An 8,162-nucleotide genomic window follows, 5' to 3' on the forward strand; every position below is an offset into this window, starting at 1 on the left:
GAGTCTTATTCGCTATTGACTCAGCTAGCTAGGCTTTTTTACAGTGTTATGGCATAATGGCAAGGCAAGGATTGCCCTTCAATCTATAAAACCAAAGCAAGGTTCCACATTTAGTAGATCCTGAGATTCCTGCTTGGTTTCACACACTGATGTACACCTCTTTTAAGTTTCTAATAAAACACGTTTGGTTGTGTAGTGACAGAGATCTCGCCTGTAGAATTCTGGAAAAAAACACCGCCCAACGTGTGGCTCGAACCCACGACCCTGAGATTAAAAGTCTCATGCTCTACCGTCTGAGCTAGCCAGGCTTGGTTACTGTGGGTGTGACAAAAAGGCCACTCAAGCCAAGGAGTGCCCTACAAGCTATTAAAGTAGATCTAGGCTACCACATTCAGTACACTAAGATTCATGCTTGGTTTCACACATTGATGAAAATGGGTAAGTAAGCATGCAGTAGAATGTGAAGCATTGGTTGTTCAGAGGTAGAATTCTCGCCTGCCACGCGGGAGGCCCGGGGTTCGATTCCCGGCCAATGCAGTACTCAAATTTTAATGAAATTATGGTATATTTTGTAAAAGAGTGGCTGGCTCTTTGCATTTTGGTGGTGCAGGTATAGAATTCCACATACAATAAATTAGTCTTAGAATCTTGTGGTTTAGTGGTAGAATTCCCACTTGCCAAGAGAGAGGTCTGTATCTGAAAAGGGAATAAACACCAAACAAATGTTGTACTGAAAGCATATGACTCTTAGCTTGGGAGTTTTATTTCTATTGACTAAGCTGGCCAGGCTTTGTTACAGTGTTGTGGCATCAAGGCAAGGCAAGGCTTGCCCTTCAATCTACACTATTAAACCAAAGCAAAGTTTCCACATTCAGTAGATCCTGATATTCCTGCATGGTTTCACCCACTGATGTACACCTGAAACAGCGATATATTTTGTTAAAGAGTGCCTGGCTTTTTGCATTTTGGTGGTGCAGGTATAGAATTCAACATACAATGATTTAGTGGTAGAATCTTGTGGTTTAGTGGTAGAATGCTCGCCTGCCATGAGGGAGGCATGGATCTGAAAAGGGAATAAACACCACCCAATGTTGTGCTCAAAGCAAATGACTCTTAGATTTGGAGTCTTATTCGCTATTGACTCAGCTAGCTAGGCTTTTTTACAGTGTTATGGCATAATGGCAAGGCAAGGATTGCCCTTCAATCTATAAAACCAAAGCAAGGTTCCACATTTAGTAGATCCTGAGATTCCTGCTTGGTTTCACACACTGATGTACACCTCTTTTAAGTTTCTAATAAAACACGTTTGGTTGTGTAGTGACAGAGATCTCGCCTGTAGAATTCTGGAAAAAAACACCGCCCAACGTGTGGCTCGAACCCACGACCCTGAGATTAAGAGTCTCATGCTCTACCGTCTGAGCTAGCCAGGCTTGGTTACTGTGGTGTGACAAAAAGGCCACTCAAGCCAAGGAGTGCCCTACAAGCTATTAAAGTAGATCTAGGCTACCACATTCAGTACACTAAGATTCATGCTTGGTTTCACACATTGATGAAAATGGGTAAGTAAGCATGCAGTAGAATGTGAAGCATTGGTTGTTCAGTGGTAGAATTCTCGCCTGCCACGCGGGAGGCCCGGGTTCGATTCCCGGCCAATGCAGTACTCAAGTTTTACTGAAATTATGGTATATTTTGTTAAAGAGTGGCTGGCTCTTTGCATTTTGGTGGTGCAGGTATAGAATTCCACATACAATAAATTAATGGTAGACTCTTGTGGTTTAGTGGTAGAATTCCCACCTGCCAAGAGAGAGGTCTGGATCTGAAAAGGAAATAAACACCACCCAATGTTGTGCTCAAAGCAAATGACTCTTAGCTTGGGAGTTTTATTTCTATTGACTAAGCTGGCCAGGCTTTGTTACAGTGTTGTGGCATCAAGGGAAGGCAAGGCTTGCCCTTCAATCTACAGTATTAAACCAAAGCAAAGTTTCCACATTCAGTAGATCCTGATATTCCTGCATGGTTTCACCCACTGATGTACACCTGAAACAGCGATATATTTTGTTAAAGAGTGCTTTGCTCTTTGCATTTTGGTGGTGCAGGTATAGAATTTAACATACAATGATTTAGTGGTAGAATCTTATGGTTTAGTGGTAGAATTCTTGCCTGCCATGAGGGAGGCATGGATCTGAAAAGCGAATAAACACCACCCAATGTTGTGCTCAAAGCAAATGATTCAGATTTGGAGTCTTATTCGCTATTAACTCAGCTAGCTAGGCTTTTTTACAGTGTTATGGCATCATGGCAAGGCAAGGATTACCCTTCAATCTATAAAACCAAAGCAAGGTTTCCACATTCACCAGATCCTGAGATTCCTGCTTGGTTTCACACACTGATGTACACCTCTTTTAAGTTTCAAATAAAACACGTTTGGTTGTGTAGTGACAGAGATCTCGCCTATAGAATTCTGGGAAAAAACACCGCCTAACGTGGGGCTCGAACCCACGACCCTGAGATTAAGAGTCTCATGCTCTAATGCCTGAGCTAGCCAGGCTTGGTTACTGTGATTTGACAAAAAGGCCACTCAAGCCAAGGAGTGCAATACAAGCTATTAAAGTAGATCTAGGCTACCACATTCAGTACACTGAGATTCATGCTTGGTTTCACACATTGATGAAAATGGGTAAGTAACAATGAAGTAACATGTGAAGCATTGGTTGTTCAGTGGTAGAATTCTCGCCTGCCACGCGGGAGGCCTGGGTTCGATTCCTGGCCAATGCAGTACTCAAGTTTTACTGAAATTATGGTATATTTTGTTAAAGAGTGGCTGGCTCTTTGCATTTTGGTGGTGCAGGTATAGAATTCCACATACAATAAATTAGTGGTAGAATCTTGTGGTTTAGTGGTAGAATTCCCACCTGCCAAGAGAGAGGTCTGAATCTAAAAAGGGAATAAACACCAAACAAATGTTGTACTGAAAGCATATGACTCTTAGCTTGGGAGTTTTATTTCTATTGACTAAGCTGGCCAGGCTTTGTTACAGTGTTGTGGCATCAAGTTTAGGCAAGGCTTGTCCTTCAATCTACACTATTAAACCAAAGCAAAGTTTCCACATTCAGTAGATCCTGATATTCCTGCATGGTTTCACCCACTGATGTACACCTGAAACAGCGATATGTTTTGTTAAAGAGTGCCTGGCTCTTTGCATTTTGGTGGTGCAGGTATAGAATTAAACATACAATGATTTAGTGGTAGAATCTTGTGGTTTAGTGGTATTGCATTTTGGTGGTGCAGGTATAGAATTAAACATACAATGATTTAGTGGTAGAATCTTGTGGTTTAGTGGTATAATTCTCACCTGCCATGAGGGAGGCATGGATCTGAAAAGGGAATAAACACCACCCAATGTTGTGCTCAAAGCAAATGACTCTTAGATTTGGAGTCTTATTCACTATTGACTCAGATAGCTAGGCTTTTTTACAGTGTTATGGCATCATGGCAAGGCAAGGATTGCCCTTCAATCTATAGAACCAAAGCAAGGTTTCCACATTTAGTAGATCCTGAGATTCCTGCTTGGTTTCACACACTGATGTACACCTCTTTTAAGTTTCAAATAAAACACGTTTGGTTGTGTAGTGACAGAGATCTCGCCTGTAGAATTCTGGGAATAAACACCGCCTAACGTGGGGCTCGAACCCATTACCTGAGATTAAGAGTCTCATGCTCTACTGACTGAGCTAGCCAGGCTTGGTTACTGTGGTTTGACAAAAAGGCCACTCAAGCCAAGGAGTGCCCTACAAGCTATTAAACCAAAGCAAAGTTTCCACATTCAGTAGATCCTGATATTCCTGCATGGTTTTACCCACTGATGTACACCTGAAACAGCGATATATTTTGTTAAAGAGTGCCTGGCTCTTTGCATTTTGGTGGTGCAGGTATAGAATTCAACAAACAATGATTTAGTGGTAGAATCTTGTGATTTAGTGGTAGAATTCTCGCCTGCCATGAGGGAGGCATGGATCTGAAAAGGGAAAAAACACCACCCAATGTTGTGCTCAAAGCAAATGACTCAGATTTGGAGTCTTATTCGCTATTGACTCAGCTAGCTAGGCTTTTTTACAGTGTTATGGCATCATGGCAAGGCAAGGATTGCCCTTCAACCTATAAAACCAATGTAAGATTTCCACATTCAGTAGATCGTGAGATTCCTGCTTGGTTTCACACACTGATGTACACCTCTTTTAAGTTTCAAATAAAACATGTTTGGTTGTGTAGTGACAGAGAACTCACCTGTAGAATTCTGGTAAAAAACACCACCCAACGTGGGGCTCGAACCCATGACCCTGAGATTAAGAGTCTCATGCTCTACCGACTTAGCTAGCCAGGATTGGTTACTGTGGTGTGACAAAAAGGCCACTCAAGCCAAGGAGTGCCCTACAAGCTATCAAAGTAGATCTAGGCTACCACATTCAGTACACTGAGATTCATGCTTGGTTTCACACATTGATGAAAATGTGTAAGTAACCATGAAGTAAAATGTGAAGCATTGGTTGTTCAGTGGTAGAATTCTCGCCTGCCACGCGGGAGGCCTGGGTTCGATTCCCGGCCAATGCAGTCCTCAAGTTTTACTGAAATTATGGTATATTTTGTTAAAGAGTGGCTGACTTTTTGCATTTTGGTGGTGCAGGTATAGAATTCCACATACAATAAATTAGTGGTAGAATCTTGTGGTTTAGTGGTAGAATTCCCACTTGCCAAGAGAGAGGTCTGGATCTGAAAAGGGAATAAACACCAAACAAATGTTGTATTGAAAGCATATGACTCTTAGCTTGGGAGTTTTATTTCTATTGACTAAGCTGGCCAGGCTTTGTTACAGTGTTGTGGCATCAAGGCAAGGCAAGGCTTGTCCTTCAATCTACACTATTAAACCAAAGCAAAGTTTCCACATTCAGTAGATCCTGATATTCCTGCATGGTTTCACCCACTGATGTACACCTGAAACAGCGATATATTTTGTTAAAGAGTGCCTGGCTCTTTGCATTTTGGTGGTGCAGGTATAGAATTCAACATACAATGATTTAGTGGTAGAATCTTGTGATTTAGTGGTAGAATTCTCGCCTGCCATGAGGGAGGCATGGATCTGAAAAGGGAAAAAACACCACCCAATGTTGTGCTCAAAGCAAATGACTCAGATTTGGAGTCTTATTCGCTATTGACTCAGCTAGCTAGGCTTTTTTACAGTGTTATGGCATCATGGCAAGGCAAGGATTGCCCTTCAACCTATAAAACCAATGTAAGATTTCCACATTCAGTAGATCGTGAGATTCCTGCTTGGTTTCACACACTGATGTACACCTCTTTTAAGTTTCAAATAAAACATGTTTGGTTGTGTAGTGACAGAGACCACACCTGTAGAATTCTGGTAAAAAACACCACCCAACGTGGGGCTCGAACCCATGACCCTGAGATTAAGAGTCTCATGCTCTACCGACTTAGCTAGCCAGGCTTGGTTACTGTGGTGTGACAAAAAGGCCACTCAAGCCAAGGAGTGCCCTACAAGCTATCAAAGTAGATCTAGGCTACCACATTCAGTACACTGAGATTCATGCTTGGTTTCACACATTGATGAAAATGTGTAAGTAACCATGAAGTAAAATGTGAAGCATTGGTTGTTCAGTGGTAGAATTCTCGCCTGCCACGCGGGAGGCCCGGGTTCGATTCCCGGCCAATGCAGTACTCACATTTTACTGAAATTATGGTATATTTTGTTAAAGAGTGGCTGGCTCTTTGCATTTTGGTGGTGCAGGTATAGAATTCCACATACAATAAATTAGTGGTAGAATCTTGTGGTTTAGTGGTAGAATTCCCACCTGCCAAGAGAGAGGTCTGGATCTGAAAAGGGAATAAACACCAAACAAATGTTGTACTAAAAGCATATGACTCTTAGCTTGGGAGTTTTATTTCTATTGACTAAGCTGGCCAGGCTTTGTTACAGTGTTGTAGCATCAAGGCAAGGCAACGCTTGCTCTTCAATCTACACTATGAATCCAAAGCAAAGTTTCCACATTCAGTAGATCCTGATATTCCTGCATGGTTTCACCCACTGATGTACACCTGAAACAGCGATATATTTTGTTAAAGAGTGACTGGCTCTTTGCATTTTGGTGGTGCAGGTATAGAATTCAACATACAATGATTTAGTGGTAGAATCTTGTGGTTTAGTGGTAGAATTCTTGCCTGACATGAGGGAGGCATGGATCTGAAAAGGGAATAAACACCACCCAATGTTGTGCTCAAAGCAAATGACTCTTAGATTTGGAGTCTTATTCGCTATTGACTCAGATAGCTAGGCTTTTTTACAGTGTTATGGCATCATGGCAAGGCAAGGATTGCCCTTCAATCTATAAATCCAAAGCAAGGTTTCCACATTCAGTAGATCCTGAGATTCCTGCTTGGTTTCACACACTGATGTACACCTCTTTTAAGTTTCAAATAAAACACGTTTGGTTGTGTAGTGAGAGAGACCTCGCCTGTAGAATTCTGGGAAAAAACACGACCCAACATGGGCTCAAACCCACGACCCTGAGATTAAGAGTCTCATGCTCTACCGACTGAGCTAGCCAGGCTTGGTAACAATGGTGTGACAAAAAGGCCACTCAAGCCAAGGAGTGCCCTACAAGCTATTAAAGTAGATCTAGGCTACCACATTCAGTACACTGAGATTCATGCTTGGTTTCACACATTGACGAAAACGGGTAAGTAAAAATCAAGTAACATGTGAAGCATTGGTTGTTCAGTGGTAGAATTCCCGCCTGCCAAGAGAGAGGTCTGGATCTGAAAAGGGAATAAACAGCAAACAAATGTTGTACTGAAAGCATATGACTCTTAGCTTGGGAGTTTTATTTCTATTGACTAAGCTGGCCAGGCTTTGTTACAATGTTGTGGCATCACGGCAAGGCAAGGCTTGCCCTTCAATCAACAGTATTAAACCAAAGCAAGGTTTCCACATTCAGTAGATCCTGATATTCCTGCATGGTTTCACCCACTGATGTACACCTGAAACAGCAATATATTTTGTTAAAGAGTGCCTGGCTCTTTGCATTTTGGTGGTGCAGGTATAGAATTTAACATACAATGATTTAGTGGCAGAATCTTGTGGTTTAGTGGTAGAATTCTCGCCTGCCATGAGGGAGGCATGGATCTGAAAAGGGAATAAACATCACCCAATGTTGTGCTCAAAGCAAATGACTCTTAGATTTGGAGTCTTATTCGCTATTAACTCAGCTAGCTAGGCTTTTTTACAGTGTTATGGCATCATGGCAAGGCAAGTATTGCCCTTCAATCTATAAAAAAAAGCAAGGTTTCCACATTCACTAGATCCTGAGATTCCTGCTTGGTTTCACACACTGATGTACACCTCTTTTAAGTTTCAAATAAAACACGTTTGGTTGTGTAGTGACAGAGATCTCGCCTATAGAATTCTGGGAAAAAACACCGCCCAACGTGGGGCTCGAACCCACGACCCTGAGATTAAGAGTCTCATGCTCTAATGACTGAGCTAGCCAGGCTTGGTTACTGTGGTGTGACAAAAAGGCCACTCAAGCCAAGGAGTGCCCTACAAGCTATTAAAGAAGATCTAGGATACCACTTTCAGTACACTGAGATTCATGCTTGGTTTCACACATTGATGAAAATGGGTAAGTAACAATAAAGTAACATGTGAAGCATTGGTTGTTCAGTGGTAGAATTCTCGCCTGCCAAACGGGAGGCCCGGGTTCGATTACCGGCCAATGCAGTACTCAAGTTTTACTGAAATTATGGTATATTTTGTTAAAGAGTGGCTGGCTCTTTGTATTTTGGTAGTGCAGGTATAGAATTCCACATATAATGATTTAGAGGTAGAATCTTGTGGTTTAGTGGTAGAATTCCCACCTGCCAAGAGAGAGGTCTGGATCTGAAAAGGGAATAAACAGCAAACAAATGTTGTACTGAAAGCATATGACTCTTAGCTTGGGAGTTTTATTTCTATTGACTAAGCTGGCCAGGCTATGTTACAGTGTTGTGGCATCAAGGCAAGGCAAGGCTTGCCCTTCAATCTACAGTATTAAACCAAAGCAAGGTTTTCACATTCAGTAGATCCTGATATTCCTGCATGGTTTCACCCACTG

The 8,162-nt window shown here is 42.0% G+C and overlaps 2 non-coding genes across 2 annotated transcripts; both read left to right on the top strand.

The window, feature by feature from the left end:
- Positions 1-1,586: 1,586 nt before the first annotated feature.
- On the top strand, positions 1,587-1,657 carry TRNAG-GCC (transfer RNA glycine (anticodon GCC)). Its single transcript has one exon. It is a non-coding gene; the product is annotated as a tRNA-Gly (tRNA).
- Positions 1,658-5,656: 3,999 nt separating this feature from the next.
- TRNAG-GCC (transfer RNA glycine (anticodon GCC)) lies at positions 5,657-5,727 on the top strand. The gene has a single exon. It is a non-coding gene; the product is annotated as a tRNA-Gly (tRNA).
- The last annotated feature ends 2,435 nt before the right edge of the window (positions 5,728-8,162 follow it).

Source organism: Crinia signifera, chromosome 3 (genome assembly GCF_055691185.1).
Source record: "Crinia signifera chromosome 3, ASM5569118v1, whole genome shotgun sequence".
Classification (NCBI taxonomy): domain Eukaryota; kingdom Metazoa; phylum Chordata; class Amphibia; order Anura; family Myobatrachidae; genus Crinia; species Crinia signifera.